We start from the raw sequence: 25,125 nt of genomic DNA on the forward strand, positions 1-25,125 counted from the left end.
TGTATAGTCTGTATTTTGTCAGCTGCAGCAGGGAAACATTATTGGAACTGGATCACATAATGCACAGACCTGATAGATGGACTCAATTAAATCAACAATAATACAGCAGTTGGCACATTCGTTGTGGCCACTCTGATCCTCTTCTAAATTTTTCCAAATTCTTTTTATTCTCCAAACCTCTGATCAAAACTTTAGGCCCTTTATAACCCTAATTCAAACATCACTTTAGAGGTTAACACATTTGAACTCCCAAAGCAGTGCTTTTAACTTCTATCCTGTGGTCAATAAGAGGCTAACTTTATCTATAAACAGTGTCAGATGGTGTCTCACACATTGCACTTAAGAAACCTTACTCCTGACAGTTCCTTGACCTTGGTGGCCTTGCAGACTGGGCAGCTTAAATGACACTGAACAGGGTACCAGTGGGGAGATCACATGCTTGATACTGTAAAGCTGACAGCAAACTGACAGTGCTAAGGGTGTGAGGAAGGAGGCAGGAGAGCATCTGAATAAAGCAAACAATGAAGTCTGGCCCAAAACAGCACGTTAGGATAACTATAGGATATTTTTACAGCCAGGTCTCTGTGTTTTTTCTCTTGATCATAGATTAACTACATGCATGTATTCTAGGCAGGTAGAAGATTTCCTGGTGGTTAGTCTTTCCCTTTTGTGCCTGATAATGTTGCAAATTACAGTAATGTCAGGAAAGACATGGACCAGAAAATGTATTGCCGCTGAGCGACACTCTCCTTGGCAAACAAAAGCTGAATCTTTAGATGATGCAAATAGGGAAAAGTTTTGTTACATTGTGTTAATTTGGACTATATGAGGGTCTTGTCCTCAGAAGCACAGGGGGAATTCAACATTCAGTTCTTACTGAAAACCCTCTAAAAGTAATGTGACTGCAGGAATGACAATTGAAATTGCATGCGAAGACTCAGATTATTGATTTGTTATTTCTCTTTATTACTTAAAGCAGAGAGAAGGGTTTCCATTCTGATTGCTTTATTGAGGTTGATACCACAAAATTTGGGACAAAGTAGAGTCAAACCTTTTGCAGTTCTTCAGAAAGTACTTCCGTAGAGCTGGAGGTAATTCCTCAACAAACTTCTTTTATCTGCAGTTCTTGTGTCAGATTTGCTCTGGGTGTTATGTATCAGTAGCAAATACTGTGTGATCTGCAGCTGATGTGCTTTTACTGTAAAGGCAACCTCATTAGTAGAGCTCTGTTATATATATCCTTTTGTCAGGAGCTGAACTGGAACATGACAGTTTTACTGCTATAAATATGTCTGCAGAGGCAGGTTTTGAAAGCCAGCAGTGTCCATCAGAATCATTTCTCTTCGTGTACCTGATGTATCTAGCTATAATGACATAAATCTGTAACACACATGTAGCTTCCAATCTATTTCTAGGCTCTTGAGCACAGATAACATTTATTACGCATGCCCATGCTCTGCGACAGCATATATTTTTCTGTTGTACATTGTGGTGGGAGCAACTTGAACATGCGTAATGAAAGGTTTACATATGCTGATCTGGTGGGAATAATGAGTCTGGAGGGGGAGATATATTCCTGACGTGCTGACGTATTTCAAAGGCTCCTCTTTCTTAGTGTTCACAACTGCAAATTGTTTGATCACTGCATTGCTATAATTCAAGTTTGCAGAGAACGATACAGTGGATATGAGGATATGATTATTTATCCTCTTCTTCCCATGCTTGGGCCACCTGAGATCTGCAAAATCTTCTTATTTATGTTACTGAAATTAATCAAGGTGTCCAGGATGGCTACCTGACAGAAAAAGTAGTGTTTTGTTTCCAAGTTGTAAAATACATGCAAATTGGATACAACGTCTGTTTGTTCGTGGATTAAGGGAATGAATGTGGAAAATCAGACACCTAGGTTTCAGAAATGACTGAACAGACATTATCTGGCTGGTGACAGTCAAACCTTGAATCAAGGGCTTATAATCACAACTATTGGGTAAGCTTAAGTGTAAGAGGAAGAGTGATGCCTAATATGTTCTATTTAGTATAAAGTTTGAGGATGCTTAATCAAGATGAAGATTTTTAAGTATTTTCCCCTCTTATTTGCTTCTTCATATTGTATTTCAGTACGTGATAAATGGTTACCATAACTTGAATTATTCCTTCTTTTATATAGTTACTCTCTCTATAGTTATCTCTCTACAGTTGATGCTATCAGAGGCAGGTAAATTGTTTATACAGCTGATTCCCGTTTAGTGGTATAAAGCTACTGTAATTTATTTTGGAAACACAGGAAAACAGTGAAGTTTTTGTTTATCTCCAAGATTATTTTCTAATGGAAGGGATGAACAGCTGAAAAGCTTAAATAAGAGTAAATGTTTGTGTTTTTGTTTTGTTTTGTTTTTGTTTTTTGTTTTTTGTTTTCAGATATTTTGCCTTTGGAAAATCTCATTTCTGAATAATTTTAGAAATGTTTGCTCACAGAAAATTTTCAAAGATATAATATTTGGCCTTGTTGATGCATGTTCCTCCTAAATTTTGACAAAATCTTTTCAAAATTTCTTCAGTTTATTCTCCAAATGAGAAAAAAAAAAAAAAAAAGCAATAATTTCATCACCTGATTAATTTTTTCTGTGTTATTCGTGACAAAATGACAAGTTCATTGATCAGTTCTTTTGTCTATAAACATAGTTTAAACATCACTTTTAAATGGAAAAGATAGACCAAACAATCTGATAAGGATTCCTGATTGTGTACACTGCATGTCTCCTTGTAATTGCATAGCTCTGGACTCGCTGGTTGCAGTACCTTCACTATTAATTACATAAATCTTCATTCTCTGTTTCCGTTGGATTGGATTCAGCATGGAGTTTTGCAGGTCTTCGTCTATAGCCTGCACTTACATTATCTGTGTCTCCTATTCCAAATTAAATAAAAATCACAGTAATAAGCAGTGAATTTGGAGTATAGAAGTGCATTGCGTTCCTTGTTGCCTGACTGTGTTCTGTCGTTCTGGTTGTGTTCTGTAGCTCACCAGTAAGGGGTATATCACAGCACAGTGCAGCAATCTTTGAGAAGATGAGAGGGCCTATGTTCAAGTTACTTTCTGATCAAATAAGAACTGCCTCTAAACACAGACAATCCAGAGACAAAAAATTGAAGAAAAGTTCTCTTTTTATTCATGATACAACATAGTGAAAAGAGCCCTTTGCTTCATATGCTTGTCAATATGCAAAGATCTTATGTCAGCGTATCAAATTAAAGCCCGGTTGGGCTAGTTACATAACCAGTGCAACAGTTTCCCTTTTTCACGTATTTTTTCTGATTTTTCAATTTTGAAATTGCCATATTCAGAACTGAAAACAGCACGCCAGGAACTACAGAGAGATGCAGATCTTTGAGAAAGATATTGGTCTTTTCCCAGTACTTTGCTCCTCTGTCATGCGATCCTTATTTTACCTTACTTTTTTGAAGGTTGTTGTCTGGCCTAGGATAAATGACCTCAGTGCCTCTCTGCAGCATGCGTGCACAGCAGATGGCTGAAGAAAAGTAACATCAGCTGTGCACAAACAGCAAAGGTAGCCTGACTTCCTCAGGAGGGGAGGAAGATTTCAAACATCCAGGATACGTGTCATATGTTTTTCTCACCAGAGAATTCAAAACAAACTCTGTGACAGCCCTTTTGCTATGCAATCTTGCTGCTTGAGGTAAAGTAAGTGCTAGCCATAAGCTAGTCTGGAGTTCCCCACTTGATGCATTAAGCGTTTGCTCAATGAATGTAGGAGAGAGTTAATTTTCTCTGTCTTTGAGAGGTGATAGAAATACTCAAGAAAAACAGGTGCCAATTGTGTGCATTAGTGCCTCCAGGAAAAGCTAATTCTCAGCTGAGGATACTGTGCAGACAGCATCTCCCATAAAAGCATAGATTAAAACAAGATAGCAAGGTCTGACATGGATGAGTGATAACTACAGGGAGATGTATACCTGCGGTGTCCTATGACCTTCCCAGGGCCTGTCACAGAGAGGCAAGGGCTGTTCAGTGGATGAAACTGGTGTTCTTCGAATCCCTGACCTCAACAGATTTTGCCTTTGTTACATAACAGTGAAAGTGCTGCCTCTAAAATAAGAAAAGGGAACTTATTGTGATAATCTCTGAGAGCTACATGCAGGAGTTACACAGGGACATTTGACCTCTAGTTTTCTGAGCAACAAGGAGTCTGTTTTACATCTGTTCCCTTCAGAGGTACCCAAAGTTTTCATTTGTTTATGAAAATTGTGATTTATACGCTTACGAAAATGTAGAGTATAATTACATCCAGTACAAACGTCTAAAGTGACCAGCGTTTGTTACTTTTCCTGTCCTCTTACATGATAGTAAGATTGAGCACAAATGCACATGGAAAATGTGGCTATCCTACCACTTTAGTCTCTAAGGGAGTTGTGCTGGAGAGTAATTAACTAAAACAATCCTGAAATCTGGCCCATTAATTAAAGGTAGATATGAATATACATCAGTTCAGAATCTAATTCCCACAGCCATAAGATGGGGAGCTTTGTGTTCACCATGCATCTCTTCACATCATTCAAAATTCTGGCAAAAGTCAAGAAACTGTAGTTAGGGCAAGAATAGTTGTTGAAAAGTGGGAATTACAGAAACAGCCACAAATGTGCACAGCTCTAGAGATAAAACTCTTCCCCTTTTTTTTTTTTTTTTTTTTTGCATGAAGTCTCTTGGTTAGTGTCCAAAGGAAGGAGCTACTTCTGAGATGCTTTGCTGTTACCCTGTGCTGTGTTCCGGAGGGACGGGTGTTGAGTCCAGTATCTGAATCAGGCTTGTTGGGAATGGTTTGCAGTTTTTGGTGGCTGCCTCTGGTTTTCCCTGTGAAGGATTTCTGGAGAAGAATAGTAGCTATAAGAGGGCCTTAGACAGTCAATACTAATAGGCCCAACTAAATACAGCACCACTTGTGGGCAGTACTGCTTTCTCCCTTTGAGGTGTGGAGGTTCGGTCAGTCCTAAGTGGTTCAGAGGGCAGTGGGACACAAATACGTGTGCCTTTGACCTGAGTTACTGACAAAGCTGAACTGCCTTCAGTGGATCTGTGTGGGTTTACAGCAGCTGAAGAGCTGGCCCAATAGGACATGAAGAGCTTCCTACTGCAGATGAAGCAATTCACTACCCACTTCTATTATTAACAGTTGAAGGGTTTTTCATTCAGGAAGAGTGGCAAAATTGACTTCCTTTTCTTGGGCTCTGAAGTGAAAAATGAGCTGTTGTCATGAGCAGTGTTGAAAAATACCTCTTGATTTTGAGAAAACACACAGCTATTGACTTACTTTGGTTACTTACTGGTATATTAAAGAGCCACTAATGATGAAGGAAATATGTGAAATGTTATATATTTTGCTGAAAGATTAACTTAGGGAAATAACATATTTCTGAATATTACTTTAAAGCATTGGACTGCTCTGCACTGCGATAAAACGTGAACTGAGACCAAGAGTTTGAGAATCTGAATTCAGTTTGTGACTTTGTCACTGACACCTCGTGTGACCTCAGGGTACTTATATAAGCTCAGTGTGTCCTGTTTCCTTTTGTGAAAGGAGGAAAAAAACCCTTTCTGTTTCTCATGTTTGTCATGTTTCAGATTCAGGGCCATTTATTCTTTCTGCACCATATCAGAGAATGAGACTCAAGTCGATGTTGTAAGGGGCTCAGGGCTTTACCATAGAAGTCATTGTTAAAAGAACAAATTCTGTCAAAGCTGGAATCCTGAATGCCGGAGCAAAATTAGAACAAGGCAATTCTGGTCTTGGACACACAGTGCTATTTTTTTAATTACTACTTCAATTGTTCATTATTTTTAAAACTAAAAGCAATTATGTTTACAAAATAAATAACCACATATTTACTTGTCACCAGCAAAGTGCTAAAGGGAGAATAAAAGAAATCATGTAGAACCCTTCTTCAGTGGGAGACCTCTCTGAGAGGGAGCTGCAGAATTGGTCCAATACTGCTACTCTAAAGCACAGATGTTCCCTCCTAGTTCTCACGGTGGTAGGGACGAAATGCTGTCCCTCTGAAAGCAGAAAGATACAGCTCTTCTTCCATGCTTCCACAAAGTTTTGGAAGTTCTTTCCTATTATTTCCCTGGTCTGTGCCCCGCAGGTCCAGCCTTCCCTCTGTGCTTGGGAGTCACGGATTCATGCCGCTTGAAACTGCATTGCTGGTGATCCAGCAAAATGTCTATGTTCCCTTGAGGCCTGGGTGTTTAAGAGACACATCTTCTTTCCCTTCAGAAATGCAAAAGTGCTGAATAGGGTGACCTAAGACCTAAGTGTATCATGAGATTCCCTTGGATTGACAATCAGCCGTCTGCCTTGGATACAGATGGCATGGGATGAGTAAGTCCCTGAGGGTAAAGGCCCATATGTCCATGTGTGTTTGCCAGTCATAGAGAGGGTCACCCACTGCAACACCTCTTTAAAAACTTATCATTAAGCCTGTCTCCTTTGTGAACTTTCTCATTATCATTTCATTGTGCTGTGCAGTTCTGGCCAGGCGCAATGAATATTGACTTCATGCTTGCTTTTCTAATTGAATTACAGTGGAACAGCCTGAGCCACTGAAGTTTCCTGCCTTCAGTCCTGCTTCCCTGGCAGCCAGCTGAATAGAGGCTGAAAGAAAAGCTGTTTGCTTGGGCATTATGGATAACAGAGACCTGTCACAAAGCTGCTACAATGATTTATTAAAAGACAGAAGAAATGAGAGAGAAAGAGTCATGCTCACTTCCAGCACCAGCTGCTCGCTGCTTATCTTCTTTTTTCTTTATCTTGCTTGCTTTTTATTTTCTTTCACTCTTCTTTTTCTTTCTCTTTCTCTGTCTCCCTCTGTCACTCTGCTTCTTTCCCTTTCTTTACTATCCACCTTATTCTCTCTGTCCTCCCCCTTTCCCTCCTTTTTCCTTTCTCCCTCTTTTCCACACACTTGTCTCTCTTTATTTATCTTTCTTCCCCTCCTGGATGTTTTTGCCTCACCTTATTAAAAACAGAAAAATAAAGACAAAACCAAGTAATTTGAGAAAATGTTTCAAGAAAAAGGCATTGTTTTCCATTCCTTAAATAATATTTCTTGCCTAAGACAAATGTGTTTATCATGACAGTCGATTCATAGCAAAGAATACCATCACATCATTGTAATCGCTCCAACAGTTACAGATAAACGTCTGTACAGCATTGGTAGCTCTCGTTTAGGAAAGCATATTCTGGAAAAAAAAACCCTAAATTACATCATAGTTTACCTTTCCCCCCATTGAATATAATGGTCAGATACTTATTTGCAGGTTATTAACCAAATGTTTAATTTCTTTTGTTCTGTCACTATTGTTATCTTTCTCTCCTGATTCCCAGTCTTTCCTGTCATTTTACACTATCAACTTTCTCAGTCTTTTAAGGTCTTTCACTTTACTTTTCGGCCAAATGGAGGCTGATTCTAGCTAGTCTTTGCATGGAAAGTTGCAATAAATTAGTGCAGAAAATAGTTCTGATTTAATCATTCCAAGTGGTTAATCAGAATTTATCCTTGTTTGGAATAAGTTTATTGGTGACTGCTCTTTGATAGCTATTAAGCTGTTTGCAAATAGAAATGAGTATTTTAGTGACCTCACTGAAGATAGGACAACAGGTGGATTTATTCTCAGGTTTGCATGACTTAAAAGGACAAACATGAAACTTCAGCCAACACTTTGAATTTCAAAGAACACATCCATGGGGCTTATGTATGTTTGTTTGTTAGGTGCACTCCACATAGAAATGGTCTGGCTGTTGTTGGGAACTGATGGACCTTGTTACCTAATAATGACTTTCTGGCACTTAAATGATTGATGTTTGTGAAGAAATAATAGATAGCTGATAATTCTCTGATATACCTTATCCAGTTCATGATTTTTGCAGCTATCTGCTGTGTGGCCACTGGTAAATCAATCTCCTCCTACTGTTTATTTACCTGCCTATGCTATCTTTAAGCCTTATGGGGTAATGTCAATTAAGTACTTATCAGTCCAATATGCATATGGTGAGGTCTCTATCATAGTCGCCCGCACTAAAATGTGAGCAATTAATGTCATTGTAGTATTATTCTACATTATGCAGTGTAACATATGTATTTTATATCTTGTATTACATCATTACAGCAGCATGAGTAGTTGTGTCATTGGACACAGGCATGTACTCATATGCAGCAAAGTAGACCTAGGCTGTACTGAGTTGCAGGCTTAAATAGCTTCCCCAGCATAAAACAGTATATTTTGAAGATTGTATCTGCCAGGGAGTTATGGTCAAATAACAGAAACCTTCCTCAAGTAAGTAAAAAGAGTCACTTTATCACCTCACTTTCCAGTTGGTGCTGGAATTGTTACTTAAATTGGTCCTGAAATTGGTATTGTTCCCAGAAAAGTTTCACTGTCCTTCAGGTTACAGACTGACAAATCTCCTTTTAAATTTACTGCGACTAGTAAAGATAAAAATTTCATCCACTTCTTTCAAAATTTTCATGAAGAAAAGCTATTCACCATATGAGTATCTGGGAGCATAGTTATTAGTACGTTGGATTGAAAAATGACAGCATGAGAACCATAAGCAATTAATGCACTGAGAAGTGGCATTACAGTTTCTCTCTGTAGAGAAAGAATTTGAATAAACAATAACAGTCTTTCACAGTGTTTTTCTTAGTTATGTCATAGACTTAAGGATTGAATGTAGTTTTTTCGTGGCTAACTTGTTGGCCTGAGTAACAACTGAACCTTTGAAACAACACAAATGATTCTGACCTTTTGCTTAGATTTGGGGTCACTGTAGAAAGGAAGTTTTATACGCCATCTACACACTGTTTCTGCCTGGATAGGAGAGAGAATCTCACTGGATTGCAGGCATTTCAAACCAGTTTAACTTTTCAATTCACTGCATGAAGCTCAAGACAGGAACTTCTTTGTGTGACATTCTCACATCAAGACTGGTACCCATAAATCAAGATGAATGTCTTTCTGAATGACTTTCTGCAGCTCAGCCACAAGATCTGGGCTTGAGGCGGCAGCCACTAAGCTAAGTGTTCTGGCCTGCGTTAGGGTCAGGTCTGAAGAGCACGATGCTTCCTTGAACGTCTGTGGCTTTTTACATTGTATGTTACTCCTTGGAATGAAAGCGTGTGGGAAACATAAGATCTTTTATTGCTAGTAATTTCTTTTTAGCAAAGGAGACCACTGTAACTTCCAAAGTTGTGTATGTATTCAGGAGGAGAAGGAAAAAAATCCTTTGAAAAACATAATCCTTTGACCTTTTCTTCCTTATGTTGGTAGGATCCTGTGTTAGTGTGAATTCCCTGAATAGTGAACAGATTGCCCATAAAAGACAACTATGACGAATAACATTCCCCACTTTTTAAAAAAAGCATTGCTAACAGTGCCTCATATAATCCCAGCGCCTTATAGTATGTGGTGCTTTTGGTTTTCATTCAATTTTTACAAACTCTGATTACCATTCATCAAAATTAATCAGTGAAAGCAAAGAATATGTTGTTAAGACTCCATCTGTCTGAGTTTGCTTTGCTCATTCTGACAGCAAACAGGAGAAACGCCATGGATAAACCAACCCTGTGATCAGAACAGGGACCTGGGCTGGCAGGTGCTGGCCTCAGATCTGTTACTGACTTGCCAGCTGATCTTAGACAGGTAACCTTCTTTGTTAGTTGTTTCCTTTTCCTTCCTTTGTTCTCTTTGCTCTCATTGTCCTATCCCTCAGGCAGTCTTATTTTCTGTATATTTGTACTGCATTTAATAGAAGTCCTCTTCTTTCCTGAAGTTTTAGAGTAGCTCCAAAGACAGTCCTCACGATATGCTGCCCAAATCAATACCCTGCAGAGCATACACAGTATCGTATGCCTGCGTGTGCTGTTTAGATTAGCACCTGGCCAATCCCATAAGCCCTCTGCACAGAATCCAGAAGCAGGAGGGGGGAAGGAAGGGGGAATGAGATGGGGCAACCTGTGCTTGCTGCTGCATCAAAGGGCTGTGTGCTATGGGATATAAGAAAATGACCCTTCCTGAGTTTCAGGGCTGTTATTTCTGGTGGCAGCTAGCCTGGTGCAGCACTTCCAAAGTTGTTTGATACCTTTTCCTAAGGAGAGATCGCAGGCAAATCCCTATCTTGCTTGCAGAAGACAGGAGGCCCAACTTTTTCAGATCTCTGGCATGCAGAACTCCCTGGAGGCTTATTAGTCTGACATCATCCTATAGGAAACATCTTAAGAGGCACTGAATCACTGCAACCTCTTAGTTTTTAAAAACTGAAGTTATATATAACGCCCTCTCAATAGAAGAATGGGAATGTTTATCAATCCATTTAATTAAATATGTCTTTCTTAATTTAACAAGCTTTGCTAAGCAGGGCGGTGATAAATGCATACAATTTCACACTCCCGACAGGCATGTTTAAAAAGAAGGAAGGAAGGGAAGAAAAAAATGCAACAGAGCTCCCTAAATGGTAGTTCAACTTAATTTTTTAACGAGACTGTTTTGGCTTCAGAGTGATTCCATGACCTACAGCAATGATCAAAGTGATGCCGTAATGGTGAGCCTCATACTAGAGTACCACTGAGTGTGTAGTGGCGGGCTCTGCAGTGTTTAAGCAGTCTAGCAGCCAGGTGCTTTGTTTTCCTTTGTATCAGTGCCGCTGGATTGACTGGATGCTCTGGTCCTTTAGCACAGTAGACCACAGCTTAATCGTGACCATGGAAAGTACAGAGAAGGGGTGAAAACATAAAGATGTTTAGAAGATTGCCTGGATTTCCCTTTCTAGGCCACAACTACAAATACTCGTAGTTCCCTGGATACCTCCATACTGTTTAGCCATTTGTTACTCAAGTGGATTTGGTTTAATGTTCAATATGGGTGATAGCTGGTAATCAGTAGAGCTTTTCCATTTCACACAAAGGGAAGAGTGATTCTGCATTCTTTGTATCTGTTAGATTAAAGCAACATGGTGAAGGACCATCTGTGCACCAGTATTTTGGTACAAATTATGAGCAATTCCCACAGTGACACTTCTGTAAAATACTCAGTAACCTTTGCAGTCATTTCTCAGAAGTATTTCAAGACACAAAAAATGAAGAGGTTCAGAGAAGCTAGTGTGTTTCTCAGCGTATATGCAAACTAGTTTGATGCTGGCATCAAATTGTTCTGTGCTTAGACCATTTATTAAAGTCTAGACGCAACATAAAAGCATGTAAATTGGTTCCAGTTGTCTCTAGTAAAAACTTCAACTTGAGCTGGGAATTGATTGGTGAATCTCTTACCATAATTAAAATTGACTGTTAAAGTTTCTCCCACTTAATTGGTAACACTTTCTTTGGAAATCAGTAAGTTAAGATTCTTGCTGGATCATTTAAAGGAGTTTCTGTGTACATGATCAGAAGTCTACTGTAGTTTTATAGAGAGGTTTACAGTTATGTTCCACCGTTGGTGGTCTTTCATCCTGTATCTTTCTTAAGTTTTATGCTGTCATTCACCACAGTCTAATTGTGTTTTGATAAAAATGAAATGATTGCTGACTCATTTCAGACTGAGAGCTGGTGACACTTTGAAGCTTGCAGTAAGTTGAGCTGAAAAACTGTCCTGCTCAAAGCCTCCGTCTCCCTGCAAGTCTTCTTACATAATTCCAGTATTTTAGTCTGTTTTCTATATATTCTGATAGGCATCTGTAACTATCTAAGTGCACTGCCAGTGGTGTGTTATTCACCATGTTTAATAGCTGTCTCTTGCAAACTTTTTCATTCTTTCTCAAGAAGAGGTAATATGTGCAGTGTAGGCTTCAGTTTCATGTTTTGTTTTTTAAAGTTAAAATTACACAGGTTGCTGCATTTTTATGTTAAAACCAGTTCAAAGCAGCACGTCTTATCCCTTGAGAACCAGGCAGAAAAGGCTGTAGAAGCTTTTAGCTCCTTAAGGATTTCCTTCCAGTCTTGGGACAGACCCAGTTCTGGATGTTGGTATTATTCAGCACGGCACTTCCGGACATACTTAGCTCTCTTTAAACATAAGCTTATTCTTGTCCTGACTGGCCATGGACTTAATCACAGCATTAACTGCTCTCCTGAATCAGACACTAGAGATACACATAATTCTCCCTTCAGTCACAGTATTTTTAGTGCACCACAGCCAGTGCTTATCATTAGTAAGCTGTAAATGTGTCAGGGGATCGTACTGTGTCTGATAGCATGTGCATTGCAAAAGTATTGTCACCAACTAGACTTAAGATGGAGAGCTCTCATAACAGTGATCAATTTCATACAGAAAAGGCAGGAGGGGACTCAGGAAGTTACTTAGAGGGTAATGCACTTGCATGTTTGGAAGCTGCTTCAGAGGAGACTGTTAGATACTTGACATACAGTAATGTGTGCAGAATCCATCATGGAGGGAAAGAAAGCATTTGTTGAGCCTTTTCAGCTAGCCTTCACAACCATGAAAATTGATGCCAGTTAAACTTTTGCATGCCGTGGTATCTTTGCTGGTGCCTGCGCGTGTGTGTAAATATGTGCTTTAAGCTTTTCCTGTGCCACTGTGATAGGCTCAGCAATCTTGGGGGAATAGGAGAACTAACTCTGTGCTCCATGCAGTTATTTGAAAGGAAGCACGGTGTCTCTGGGACTGGTGTCAGGGCTGCTGAGGTCAAATCCTGAAAGCTTAGGAGGTGCTGGAGAATAAACTGATTGCAAACTCATGAAATCACTTGGAGTATTTTGTTTGTATCAGTGGATTGCAGGTGGGTGGTAAGGGTCAGTTAGTATCCTTTGCTTTTGGCTAATTCTAAGCAAAGCATTTCAGAGGTGCAAGTTTGGTGTTAAATGCATGCTTAATGTTCTTGTTAATCATTTTGCCACTCTGAACCAAGGGCTTCTGGTAACAGAATTTCAGAACTGTTTGAATTAAATGTGGATTTCAGAAATGATTTTTTGCTGTGTTAAAGTTAAGCTGCCTAAATAGCTGTAGCTAAGCCAACTAGATACTGCAGTACTTGTCTTCCATAACAGTGGTGCTTTATACCATACTGTATTCCTTTAAAAGCCACAGAACCAAATCTTATCCTCAGCTTCAAGCTGCTAAACTACAAATGGAAGTAATGACTTGAAAAAATATATATGCATTATATTCTGAGGTGGACATGCCATTTATACTGTTCCATTACTTCTGTCAGTTTAAAAAAAGAGTACATATTTAAATTATAATACTGTCCTCTCAGTTAAAGTAATGGTGTGGAAAGGAGCCCAGGTATTACTGTGAGCAGAACCAGGACTGTGAGTTTAGTACTCCTATAAAATGTCTCAAGAGGGATTCCTGAATATTTACTTCTCTTTCTCATGTTGCAGGGTCTTTCTCAGTAACTGGCTCATGGTTGACTCTTATATGTATACACACACTGAAATGTGCTTGCATGCATATTTACAATACTGAACTGTTAATTGTACTTAGGAAGAAGAACTATTTCAGATCTGTTGAGACAAGAACAGAAAGACTGTGTGACAATATATGACTTCTGCCATCCTTGACAATGATCCCTCAGTTACTCAGTGAACCCGCAAAATCTTTTTGGCTTCAGAACCTATTTGCCATATATGTAAAGATGAATTCTCCTCTGATGGGGGATCACTGGGAAAAAGTGGGATGAGCATGCCCAAAGAGATTGCTTTAATCATATTTGCTTTTCTTTTCATGTATGCAACATGATCCAACTCCTTTAAAGCAGCAAGATCATTTAAGTGTGCCGTGCCAGAGGTTTGCCATTTTCCTCTCATTCACTTTCTTAAATCTTACTGTCAGCCATGCCCCTTTTGACTAGCAGAACAGCTGCTTGGGGTCCACTTGTGTGGTTATAATCCCATCAAAAGCCCTCCATTATGTTGCTAATATATCTATAAAGAAACTATTCACCTGGGATCGACAGTTGATTCTTCTCTCTGGACATACTGTACTGGAACAGAATCATTCCCAGTCCCCCAGTTTGTTGGATACAACCAGTTGCATTTGTCATGGTGCCAAATTGGCTGAAATAGATTAGCAATGAATGCAGAATATGCATTCTTGTATCTGTAAAGAACTTGTAATCATCACTGACAATCGTATAGTCATCAGCTCTTTCCTGATAATACTGAGATGGAAGATACTCCGGGGCTTTGGGAGTTATGGTCTTTCATGGGAAATATGAAAGAGCATTAAAAGAATATTCTGAAAGATCAGGTGAAGAGCCTGAGAAAAAGAGCCCTTAAAAGTCATTCTAAATATATAAGCCTGTAGATTTTTCTCAGCCACTTCCAAACATGCAAACCTAAGGAAGACAGTGTGATAGCTGTGGGGAGAGGATTCTGCAACATTGCTAGGTATCTCTGTGCTGACTTGCAGATATGAGTGCAGCTGTATGAACGTCTGAGGTCACTTTAGTCTGGTTTGAGTGGGGTACTGATCACAACAAAGTCAGTGCTATGCAGACTCAACCATTTATCCTACTCTGAGGCTTGTGCTTCCACTACCCTTAAAAGGCTGTTGGTACTTTATTGGGCCACTCCCAGAAGAGCTGCAGTGATTCTGCGAGATCACGTTGCCTCTTTTTGTGCAGCCTGAGCTTATAGGCAGGGTCTTTCTCACTTTCAGCATCATCTGAGAGCTCACCAGCAATCTGGATATGTGTGACCATATCTCTGACCTACTGCAAAGAACTGTTTTTCTGGGACCTTAGTGGAACCCTGTTATTATACTAAACCTTACCCAGCAGAGCCAGCTTCAGCATAAGAGGCTTCTTACATCTCCATTCATCTGGAAAGACATTTCTTTATCTCTGTAATGGCTCTCAGTCTCAGCTGAAGTCATACCTGTCAAGCTTACTACTCAAGGTGAATGGTGCATCTGACACCAGAGAAGGAAATGATGCCATCCAGAGGGACCCGGGCAGTCTTGAAAAGTGGGCTTACAAGAACCTAGTGAGTTTCAACAAGGTCAAGTTCAGAATGTTGCACTTGGGTCATGGCAATCCCAGATGTCTACAGACTAGGAGAAGAACTCATTGAGAGCAGCACTGCAGAGAATGTCTTGGGGGTTCTGGTAGATGACAATCATGAGCCAGCAGTGTACGCTTGCAGCCTGGAAGGTCAACAGTATCCAGGATTGCATCAAAAATGGGGTGGTGAGCAGGGAGAGGGAGGGGATTGTCCCCCTCTGCTCTGTCTCATGATGCCCGATCTGGAATACTGCATCCAGGTCTGGGGCCCCTGTACAGGAAGGATGCAGAGCTGTTGGAGCAGGTCCAGAGGAGGGCCACAAAGATAATCAGAGAGCTTGAGAATCTTTCCTACAAAGAAAGACTGAGGAGATTGGGCTTATTTAGCTTGGAGAAGTGAAGGCTCTGGGAAAACCTCACTGTAGCCTTCCAATGCTTGAGGGAAGCTTATAAACAGGAAGGGGAGCAACTTTTCATACAGTCTCGTAGTGATACGACAAGGGGGAATGGCTTTAAACTGAAAGGAGAAAGTTGTGGATGGTGAGGCACTGGAACAGGCTGTCTAGAGAAGCTGGGGATGCCCTGTCCCTGGAACTGTTGAAGGTGACATTGGATGGGATCCTGGACAGCCTGATCTAGTGGTTGGTGACTCTATCCTGACAGAGGTGTTGTAAATAGGTGATCTTTAAAACTAAGCCATTCTATGATTCTGTTATTCTCTCTTGCCCTTCTGTTGTTTCATAAGTTCATTCTACTCCTGCTCTTCCTTCCCCCTGTGTTTATTACATTTGTGTTGTAAAGCATTTTCAAGACTAGGACTGGGGGATTTTGTTTTGTTTTAAGGAATGTTGTATGAGAAGATCTATTTGCATTGAACTATGTTCTGAACAGGAGAAAAAATGACCTCCTGAAAAAGGCAGTGGACTGAGAGTTAATAGGTTTGTGTGCAATATCCTGTTTCACGAGAGTTCTATAACCCTGGGCAGGTCACAGAATCACTGTGTGTTTCACTTGTGCGTATACAAGAGAGGTGGTACAGTCTTATTCATAGGTTGTTTTCTGGTTATTGGGGCAGATGCTGTAAAGTGTTTTCCTAGTGCCTAGCAAGGTGGCATGAAATATTGACCTGACCAGTGCTGGATTCTGGATGTCTGTTCCTCTGAAGCAAGGGAACAAGGGAGTAGCTAGCCCTTCTCTAGGAATCACTGCAGCCCAGCTCAAAGAATGATCAGTCAAATGGGATTCCTCAGGTGACTGAGGCTAAACACTGAGCTCACAAACAACACCAATTTAAAAGTATCTTAGCTAAGTATGTAGACTTCGGTACAGACCTGCCATATGGAAGTCTATCTCTCTTGAATCTGTTTTTTGATGCCTGCTAACCATACTTTCCTAATACAGTCCTGCGTTGCTCTTATAACTGCTCTATGTTCTGAAGTGCAGTGAGCTAGATTGCCTTCATGAGCAGAACATCGCTTTGGTATGACATCTCTACTGTATTTTGAGGCCCATTGAAATGTGGAATTTTTTGGTAGTGAATTTCATTCTTGGAGGGCTAAACTAAAAACAGTCTACAGCTGGAGCAATGAATTGCAGGGATACACAGAAGAACAAAGCATTCTGCAAAAAAGTAGTCCTTCCAAAGAGCAGTCTAGCTGCTTTTAACTGAAATGTCTAACGTATGTTGGCCAGTGGCTTCGGACTCTCCTTTCATTTCCTCTTAGGGGAAACAGTTCATTGGAACTGTTCAGGTCTCTGTGCACTGCTCTGTTGGCAGTGAAACTCGCAGAGCCAGCTTCAGGAGCTTCCTGCCAAAGGTGTTAGGAAAGAGTTGTTCATTAGCAAGTTGGGTAACTCCCAGGTCCCAGAGTACAGCACAGCATGTAGGGCTTCTGTTATCACTACCTGTTAGAATGTCCCCAGGAAACCATGAATCAGGGACAAAATTCTGAGTAGATTTGAGGACATTATTAATTCTACCAGGAGGTCAAAAGACTCTCACTGCCCACCAGGACTTGAGATAACAAAAAAACTGTCTTTTACCCAAGCCAGACACTATTCAGTCATGGGCTTGAGGGCAGCTTGATGGAAGCATGGGATCCAGCCCAAAGGTCTTTTTGAATGTTTCCATTTCATGTGGCTTGGTATCGTAACATTCTCCCGTGGTTCTACCAAGTTGTGTAAAGTCGTGAAGCCAAGGCAGCATTCTTTCTTTAAAGTCTAAAAATTAAGAGAAATGGTTGTGGGGTTGGAAACTTGGGAGAGATGTGCTGTGGTTATCTACTAGTCCAAGAATAAAATTCCTATGGCTTTGTACAAAAGCACAGAGTAGCTGTGCGTTAAAAAATAAAAAAGTGAATTCAAGTCAGGACACCTTTTTAGTGGCAGCTGGACAATGTTTAGAGGATTCAAGAGGCTGCATATTTTCTTCTCATGTGCCTCACTGTGATTCCAGTAAGCACATGAAGTGCAAGTCAAAATTTTTGCTGAGGGAACTGGACGAACAAGAGGAGCAGCAAGCATATAGATCATGCAGCTTGCAGCAGAGCTTTGAAAGGAAATACACCTTCAAGGTGGGTAGAGCTGGTATGCAGCTGTCCAGGCTAGAGTGTCAATCACACAGTATCTTTTGTGGCAGGGCATATAAGATGATTGCCTTTGAAGCCACAATATATTACAGCATGCCAGCAGCCACTCTGAGTTATATCTTAGCTACACTGAAAGCACAGAGCTCGACATGCTGTGGCCTCAGTGGTGGATCTGACAGGAGATATTCTAGAAGTGGTTAGATTTTAAGCAGGAAAGGTTCAGGGGCTTCTAGTTGCTTCACCCAGAAGAAGGTGCTAGTCTCTTGCCTTTGTATGTGATAAAGGAGGTTACACATTGGCTACGCATGAACAGGACTATCCATTTACACAGGGGGAATCCAGGCTCTCTATGAGATTGATAAATGACTCTGAGAATGAATAAAAATAGCTGGAAAAGCTTTTAAGTTTTGTTTAAATTCAACCATCAAAAGTCAAAACATTAGAGAGTGTTTAGAGAAGTGCCTGAAACTTGGAGACCCTGAGAAGAACCAGAAAGGGAATCAAAGGGCTCAGAAAGAAAGAAAAAAAAAAAGTTAAAAAAGAATTAAAAGGAAAAAGTGCGTGTGAGTGAGATTAAGATTAAACAAGCCCATCTGAATAAAGTTGGTCAGCTGAGAACCTGCTTCATTGAGATCATCTGGATGCACTGAGCCCTCACAACAGTACTGGGAAGGAGCCAAAGAAAGAGAAAATGTGTATGTCTTAGGCTGGCTGGAGAAGTTTAAGCCAGGCCAGATTGGGTGATATCAGAGGAGCATGCTGTATAGGAAGAGGTAAAGTGGTGTGGGGAGTGGCTGCATGTAGAGGAAGGGAGGGAGAAACTATAAAGGCCCCAACCAGCTATGTTTGTTAAAACTGAATAATGAAGTGGCCAAAGGGAAAGAAGTTCTTGGCAATGTCTGAAGTATTTATGTCAATCCAAGTATGAGTTTGGAGTTTTACTATTTACTGCAGCGCTGTCAGTTGTCAGTGCAAAGAAATCTTCAGTCATATCATGACAACCTGTTTTTATTCCAGTGGCTGTAACTCAACCTGCTGTGTGGCTTCCCTGCCTCCCCCCAGGGCTCGAGTCACACATAGCAGCTGATTAACTTGTTCAGTACCAGATGCTTGGCTTCAGCCTTGCAGATCAATGGTGTTACATGGCCTCTTGCTGAATCAGTTTCTCCTTCCTCTTAGGTCTCAGCAAGAGATCCCCCATGGTGCCAAAGAAAATGGTGATAAAATTAAGAAACAAAGACTTGGCTGTTAGTATATTCATTGAGCTCATTTTCTTTTGGTATAAAATTGGTAAAAAATGAATGTGAATTTGTTTAGTTTAGCCTTTGTTTATAATTATTGCTGTGCTTATTCCTGCTGTCACTGCTAACGTTGACCACTGGAACCTCTGGGCAGGGATTGCTCCTTGCATTTAGAGTCCTGAGCTTTGATTTCCCTAACTCCAAGATCAAACCCTCAGGCTGAGCACTAAGGAATTCCTGCAGAGGTTTGCATGTGCTTCGTTTTGCATTCTGGGCCCGGCTGTCAGCCTAGTGATGGCAAAAAGCCCTCTTTCTCCCCTGCATGGGATTTTCAGGCTGCCAGACCCTGCACAAGGGAAGAGCAGATGTGACTGGCCTGTTTCTCCTCTTTTCTTGCATGGAGTGGGGAATGAAATGGTGCTGCAGCTCCGCCCTTCATAGCATGCCAGCACAATGGAACAAGTGAAGGGAGAGGGAAGCTGTCTAATAAGAAATGAGCATTAATCCAGTATACGTAATTATACATAATCCCAGAAGCAAGAGAGACTTGTCCCTCTCTACTGCTTTCTGCTTTCCTTGCTTGTGGCTTGGTACGGTTACACAGTGTGCATGGGCTGTGTTGCAGAGTGCCTGTACTAGCTGCTGCCTGTGGCCCTCTGGAATCTCAAAGGGATATTCTTGGCTTGGAATCTTAAAGATATCCATTAGTCTTTATAGGATCAGAGCTTGGTCCATTCAGACATGATCCATGTTGCAGGGCTCTGTTCTGTTATGTTCTACAAATGCAATTTTTGTTGGAGAACTGAAGTGTTACGGTGCCAAGAAAACATCAGATAGTCTAAATTGTCTACATTTAGGAGAAGACTATTGTAGAATTCACAGAGGAAAGATCTCCAAGAGCAATTCCTTGCTTCTCATCTGATGGCTTTTAGTTAACCTGAGCAATTGTGCTCTTGAATTGTACATACTTCAGGGACCAGCTCGATGGTACTCTTCCTGCTGCTAGGAGAGTATGAGCATGATAGTTCAGTTATTGCTGTGCATTGTTAATATGGTTGATTTTGGTCCTGCTCCAAGAGAACCACTAAGAAATCATGGAAAATGAAGGGTAACACATTTTTAGAAGGATTCTGGATAATTTTGGCTATAAAACAGGCTGCATAATCTTGGCAAAAAGTATATGAATTCATTATCTGCAAATAGTGGAAAATATTATAAATGGCAGTAAATGAAATAAATGGGTGTTTCCACTGTAATATTCTATTCTCTGAGCCACCCAGAAAGAATACAGCTTGGTTTACTGGGTGGGTAGTCCTAGATGAAGTGAAAGATCATGTTCATATGCTCAAATACTTGTTTGGGAGTGAGATATTTTATACCTTCATTGCAGAGGGAAATCTATACGTTTTACATTTAAGAAGCTATACTTTATGGCCACATATGGATGTTGGAATTAAGCTAAAACTCTATATGTGCCATATATCTGTTTGCATTCCACAGCTAACCTCATTTTCCTTTGCTCTACTACACCTTAAGAGTTTGGAGAACTCGGTGACTCACTCTAATGGAAAATCACTGACCCTTCTTATTAGAAGAAATTGATCTGTATATTTTGGATTTGTTTATGGGCCAGCACTCTTGCTGTGAACGCATAGAATTAAAGTCTTGGCAGTTTTTAATAGAAAAAATGCTGCCCACTAATGAATAGAATTTGGCTGGATGATCTTCACTCCCACTTCTTTGGCCTTGGGATATATCCTGCTTTTTGAAATTCACTTTATAACAAACATCTAAGCATATATCTGTGCACATGAGTGTACCAACATTGGTTGTAGGCCTGAGTTCACTTGTGTGTAAGAGTTCTGCTATATCACAAGCTGCAATTATTCCAAGGAAAACTCGGTGCTATGTTCAGAGAAGGGTATCAAGGTCTTGCATTTTTTCGTTCAGTTGGTAGGGTCGAGGTTTAACTACTCATGCCAGGGCGCCTCCAGGTAACTCCACTGGTTTCAGTGGGAAACAGTACCGAGAATGAATTAGATGTTCGTGCTGTATGTTTGTTATTAACACCTGGAATCTTTATCAAATAATCTTAATCCTTTTATAGTTTAGTATAAAGATATGGTGTTAGGTTTTGTTTAGAGGGGGGCTGTTTTTTCACAGTATTTGAATAAAAATAAGCACAGTAGGTGTTTATTTTTACTTCTTAATTCATCAGTTAGTTAAAGTGTTAGACTATAGTTTTGCTACAGGGCCTATTTCTTTATTAAATAAAAGTTGCCTTCATGCTGCCTGTTAAGAAAAACATTTCCTCTTGTGCTTTCAGATCATGGACATAATCATGGCAGCTATGCCACTCCTTTTCCCAGCAGTAAAGACTGTTACAATTTGATATTTCACAAATAAATGAATGTATACTAAACAAAAAACTGTCTGCACCCATGTTCACTTCAGGGTCCTTATATACATACACATATTTTTTTACACATATGTACATATGACTATATATATGTGCTTCTGCACATTTATGTGTGAGTACATGGATCTAATTGTTTTTAATTAGGTAAACTTAAGAAGCTCTTACCATCTTCAGGTATATTACTAACGCCAGTGGTATTTGTCCTCTGGGAACAATTTAAATGTATGACCACTGCTTATATGCATTTATGTACTACGCTAAGCATGGACAAATCTCTGTTCTCATGCCATGTCTGCTTTTGCAGCCATCCTTCTGCATTCATAAACAGCTGCACCCACAATTTTGAGTACAAATAATTGCAGCTAGAGAGGTGAGCATCTATAGCTGGGCTTTTCAAAGGAGTCTAAGGGAGTTAAGTACCCAAATCTCATTGAATTTGGTTACTTAATTGCTGTGGCTTCTTTGAAAATTGCAGCCATAATTAACTATTTATCTTAATTAACTGACTCAATCAACTATCTGTGAACCAAGAAGTGTAGTGGAGACATAACATGCTAAACCTAGTCAGTTTTGGTTGCACAGTAGCAACGTCAAAACTTTTTGACTAAGACTAATGGCTTTATTATTGGCATTTGTTCTGAAGTACTTTGAGTGGATCCAACTGCAACCTGTGACAGAAGCAATACCATCCATGCTAATTTGAGTGTGGCTCTCGGGGTCTTTGATTTGACTCATTTCTGTGTTTAGATCCGCTAATGAGGATGGACAGTAAACTGCTGTAGGCCTCCTTTAGGCTTCATCTCCACCTTTAGGTGTTCCTTCAGGTTGGTTTTTGAGACTACATTACAGATAGCTCGTGTGAAGGTTCCCACTGTGGACAAACAGTGAGACAAATGAGTGCCAAATTACAGTCTGTACCTTGATGGCACCTTAATCCCAGACAGACTTCTGAGTTTGAGGAATCTGTTTTTCAAGGAAAAAACAAGTGGGAAAAAAATAACAAAAAGCTTCTGAGTTTTTATGTTACTCTGCCCACTAGTTATTTCTATTCCATAACAGCCTTGCCTTCTTGCATCTTTTTGTTATAGCTGTTGTTTTAAAATTTGTGTTTCAGAAAACTTTGATGTGTTTTTTTTTTTTCTAAATTTTTTTTCAAAGACTGTTCTGCTAAGTATGGAAAGCCACAGTTTTAACAATTCCCCTGTTTGTTCAGAAATAGTATCATTCATATTTGGCACCAGAAAGAAGACTATACTGAAGTCCAAATTTACTCCTATTAAATTAAACCTAATTGAAAAAAGGCAAAGGCATTCATTAACTAGTTAAACAAATGGTATTAAATGTATTTTTTTGTATTTAAAAGAAGAAAAAAATCAGCTTCGACTAAAGAAAAGTAAGTGGAAGGGTAGCTATAAAAATGTGTGATAGAAGAAGTACATGTTGTTGAAAACTTAAGAAGAAACCACAAATATGTATAACAATAAAAGAAATGTACCTTCTTGGCCATTTCTCTGTTATTCTGTCAGCTGTTTCTGATTTGGATAAGAGCTTTCGTTCATGTCCCTGAGCTTCTCCTTCCATTTGACTTTACATTGAAGTCATAAACTTGTTGCCATGGAAACAGTGGTGACATCACAGATGTAGCATTAACTTCACCACAGGGCAAAATAAATGACTATGATGGCCTGCGAGGAGAGAGAACCTTTGTTTGAACCAAAAGCCAAGATTATTAGAATCTTGGCTTAGAGCCCAATACCCCTAAAGCCTTAAGTGGGTTCTCAGCCCTGTGTTGTAGGCACAGAACAAACAGCGCCTTGTAACAGACACCCCTTTCTGGGCCTGATGGTCTCTGTAGAGAGGACATGACACACGAAAAAGGAAGCATTATCAGCTGTGTTTTAAGATTGGAAAACTGTGGAAAGGAGCACATTTGAGGCAGAGCCCAGAACTGAGCTCAGATTACTCTGCAGGAGCTGCTGGAGACACTGAAATGCAGGAGTTAGTCTTTTAACGTATCAGCTCCAGGAAGCCTTTCCCAAGCTCTCTTCAGAACTGAAAATATGCAAAAGGCAGTAGAGCTTGGGACAAATCAAAACATTGCTGCAAGCCTTTTAGACAGTTCAAAATCTCTTTCCCCTCTAGGAAAATTTGTTTTAGGGAGGTGTGTATCTCTGGAACCGCACCGGGGTGAAATCTTTCATTACGGTGTTCCCACATACTTCCCTGAGATCAGGATTCCATCCATGACTTTTAGAGAGTGACGTCAACACCTTGAATTCCATTTCAATGTAAAGAAGGAGCAGATCATATATGCGTTGTGAATATAATAACTGTTATGGCCAACCTGACAAATTAAATGGGTCTTAGCAATTGATGGGTTTCACTTGCATTATGTTAATGATCTTAACAGTTAAGAGATTCATCTGAATCTTTGACTGCTCCTGCTGCCAAGGGGTGGCATTGACTGCTTTGGTTACAGTCTGTGCCTTTGTGACCAGCAGATTGATTACTGCAGTGGTCCCATGTGGGGGCCCACCCAGATTTTTAGCTGACACAGTGCGTTATAGGTGGCCTATTTCTGAGAGTAGCTACAAGAAGTGAATTACTCCAAAATGTCCTAAGCTTCACTTGCTCCGTACTTTCAGAGGGATCTCACCGCTTGGTTATTGGCCCACCAACCTGTCTAGCTGTTAGGTTGCAGCTAGCCAAGGTATCAAATCAAATTCTCCACTGAAGTCAGCATAATGGTAGTGATTCCCACTGGATATTTTTTACCTACTGTCTTACCCCCACAGACATGCAAAGCCTCCAGCTTTATGAGAGTTAATGGAAGGCTGCCATACCACACCCATTGATTTGAACTTCTGGTGACTTTAATGAGTGCTGTGTGGCTAAATCCCACGCAACTCTCAAACTGTGGGAGTTAAATCCATTTTGCTATTGCCTGTTAGTCTGTGGTTGAGAAAAATATCCCATGTGTTTTAAATTGTTTTAACTGATAACTCTGGTCAGCAACTGTGAACAAATCATGGTATCAGTGCACACCCGCGACTTAGCCTGATATATGTCTACATTTTAAAGTGACATAAGTGAGTCATGAGGGCTGTTTTAATTGAGAGGATTAGAAGTGTCAGAATTTTCTTAAATTTGTTGCAAAAAAAATTTGCTCCTTCACTACATTTTTGTGGGGTAATAAATGCTAATATTTGTATAGTGTAATTTCAAACAGAATTTAGGTTTTGCACAGAGATTTTCTAATTTGAATGCTGAAATTTTATTAAGACATACTAAACACAGAACTCACCCTTTTTTTCCAGTAATTCACTTATTATCTTAATGTAATTAATCTTTGTGACTGCAATACTATTATATTAGAAGAGGCTTATGTAAATCTTGACAGAAAAATAAGGGCATGTCAAAAAAAAGTATCACATCACTTCAGGCTAAGCCACATGTTCATTTAATCAAGGAAAAGTCTTTACGAAGGTGCGTACAGAAATGTATTGGTGAAAGTCATGCTAGTTCTTGATTGAATAAAACAGTGGCTGGAATAAAATCCTATTGTTCAAACTTTCAGTGAAGCCACCTTGTCAAAACACAGTAGTCTGATTTGTCATGAAATGCCAAACAATGGAACATATCAGTCATGAAGTAAATAATAAATATTTATATATAATAAATAAATATATAAAATAAATAATAAATACAACAGGAAGAGTGTTCTTAGACGATCATTCAAAAAAGAGAGAAAGAAGGAGGCTCTTTTTTAAAAACCTTTGCATCTGTGAAGATGGTTTTCATTGTAGTATCCACAAATCTTTCTTGTTTGGTTTCTGACAGCATTTCTG

The sequence above is a fragment of the Centrocercus urophasianus genome, unplaced genomic scaffold, assembly GCF_019232065.1.
Source record: "Centrocercus urophasianus isolate 14NV4802_14NV808 unplaced genomic scaffold, USGS_Curo_1.0 seq_10, whole genome shotgun sequence".
NCBI lineage: Eukaryota > Metazoa > Chordata > Aves > Galliformes > Phasianidae > Centrocercus > Centrocercus urophasianus.